Genomic DNA, 2815 nt, shown 5'->3' with positions numbered 1-2815 from the left:
AAATTACTAAATAAGCGAGAAGATAAAGCCATATCATTCATCACGCAAGACCATTGCTCTTCCATAGATTTGAATCAATCATCACTTTGTTGCCTCAAACGGGAAACCTCCTGCTCTACTCGTTGTTGCACCTCCGCTTCTATACATTCTTGAAGAACTCGCTCTTGATTTTCTCTCATTTGCGACACCTCTTTCTCAAGTATTTTGATGCGCTCTTCGGTAACATGATCCGACACTAAATTTGCCAAATTGACAGAATTTTGATCTTTATGCAAGGTTGAAGCTTGAGAGCCCAATCCATACACATACTGTTTTTTTGTTCCACCCACAACATCAAAATACATGCGATTTATATCAAGTTCTTGATCTTCTGATGAATCATCTGATGAGCCTAAAAGAGCAGTAGCTATGACGGCCTCCATTTTATCCTAAAAATTACAAATAATCAGCGACCAAATATTTAATCATCACAATGAGCCACACGAAGTAAAATAATATACTGCCTGATTATTCCAAATGATGTAACTGTACAAATTAAAAAACCTCACAACCTCAAGAAAAAGCAACTATTGTGTTACAACAAAAACATGGCGCAAGCAGAGGCAATTTAATGCCATTGTGTATGAAAATGAACTGGAAAGTGATATATATACTACTCTTATCTGCAAATGATTATTTTTGTACTTACACCGTTCCAAAATAACAGCCATTTTTTAAATAATGTGTTACGTACTATATAATACAGTTTCTCTTTGGTAAATTATTATATAATGGTATTCAAATTAAAGGAATCCACACATAAATTGACTTTCTTTTTCTCATTAAGTGTTCCAAAGCCAAGATCTAGACTAAACCATCTGACAGTAAGCATAAAAAAAATCAAGGAAGTAATGGACAAGTGATGCAAAGTTTGAAACTCAATGTATAATAAGGAAGAGTGTACACAAACCCCACCTATACCTCAAAGGTAGAGAGGTTGTTCCCAATAGACCATCGACTCAATATATAGAATCCAGGTAACAAACTAATCTTACTGTACCCTTCTAAAAAATAGTTTTCTAACACAACAATGAAAGAAAAAATATGGTGAACAACATTTACAAGAAGCCAGCAGAAGAGTTAAGTTTATTTTAAGTGAACCACTGTTCAAGAGTTAATGAACATCTGTTATATCGCTCAACTCCTTAAACATATTTGTTTCACTCACATAAATCAAACAGACTCAAAAGCAGCAGCAGTTACAACAGATGATGAGCGCGAAGACAAAAAGCAAGAAGACACCATTGTAGACACCGTCAACAAGAAGCCACAATCATCGTTCAGCTTTGCTCAATGTTTGTCTAGATTCACACAATGGAGGGAATATTTTATATTCGACTGGGACTACTTTATATGAAGGAAAGGAAAGTTTTCAGAAAAAGTTTTAGTTTAAGAAGAAAAACTGAGACCAAATCTGTGATTACTGTAAGCTCCAAGGACATTTAATGGATGACTGTTTCAGATTGATTGGTTATCCTGGAAGTTTAAGCAAAAATCAGGACCAGCTTTTAACCAAAAGCAGAATAACCAGATGCAACATAAGAGACAACAAACTGTAGCTAACGATGCTTGTGGAAAACAGGAATGCAATGTATCAGATATGGCTAACAATGCTTATGGAAACAAGAATGCAATGCAATTAGATGTGGCTAACAATGTTTATGGTAACAGGAATAGAATGCACTCAGATGATGAATTTTCAAACTGCAACAGAAATATAAATCGTTATACAGCTGATGCTTTTGCACCAATGGACAAAGGGAAGAATCAGGTGCTCCCAGCAATTGCAACTCAGCCTAATTTTACTCCTGGTCAATATCAAAACATTGTGAAAATAATGGATGGTGATGAAGGTTCAAGTTCAGCAGTTGGGAACAATGTAGCAAACATGCAGGTACATCTGTCTCTTAGTGCTTTTTTGTATCAAACAGAGAAAAAGATAGAGTAAAGAGTTGGATAGTTGACTCAGGAGTCATATGCCACGTTACTCCTAAAATTAATAGATTGAATTCTGTGTCTAGTAAAAAGAGTTGTGTAGGAAGGCAAGTGCAATTACCTACTGGTGAAATAATTGCAGTAACACACTCTGGGAGTTGTAAAATAGTAGATGGTGGCTTGTTACAAGATGTGTTAATTGTTCCTAGTTTCAAGTATGACTTGCTTTCAGTTTCACAGTTAACACAGACTTCCCTGAGTTTTTGTATTTCAGGATCTCTCTACCGGGAGGGTGAGGGGGATTGGTAATGAGGTAGATGGATTGTACTATTTCCTTGATCAGATTCTTTTTGATAAAGGACTGAGAAGTTGTTCATGATACAACACTCGGAGTTAAGCAAATGCAGTAATGTAAACTTTCTAGGTAGATCCTAAACGTCAGAAACAAAGTAGAGCCTGAAATGCAGTAATGTAAAAAGAAGATACTTGCCTCAATAACTATGATGTAGTAACATTTTTATTCTACAGCAAGAAGCAAACCACAACAAGAACAACAAGATGTCAACGACAATGCTAGTGAATCGAAATAGGCCACACACAGCTTCACTAGACTTCAAAATTTTAATAAAAATCAGATTTTTAAGAGTACAAGATTGCAACAAGTGTAGTGAATCGAAATTGGCCCCACACGACTTCACTACTTCAAGATACAAACAACATGTCACTCTACTTGCAAGATCTAAATTGATCTCGTGCTTTCAAAATCTAAAGAATGAAAAGCTTATTAGCAAACAATATTAATGCTCTTCGACTTGGCATCAACAAAACTGCAATTCTTTTT

The sequence above is a fragment of the Capsicum annuum genome, chromosome 2 (assembly GCF_002878395.1).
Source record: "Capsicum annuum cultivar UCD-10X-F1 chromosome 2, UCD10Xv1.1, whole genome shotgun sequence".
In the NCBI taxonomy this organism is placed as follows: Eukaryota; Viridiplantae; Streptophyta; class Magnoliopsida; order Solanales; family Solanaceae; genus Capsicum; species Capsicum annuum.
This window is presented reverse-complemented; position numbering follows the sequence as displayed.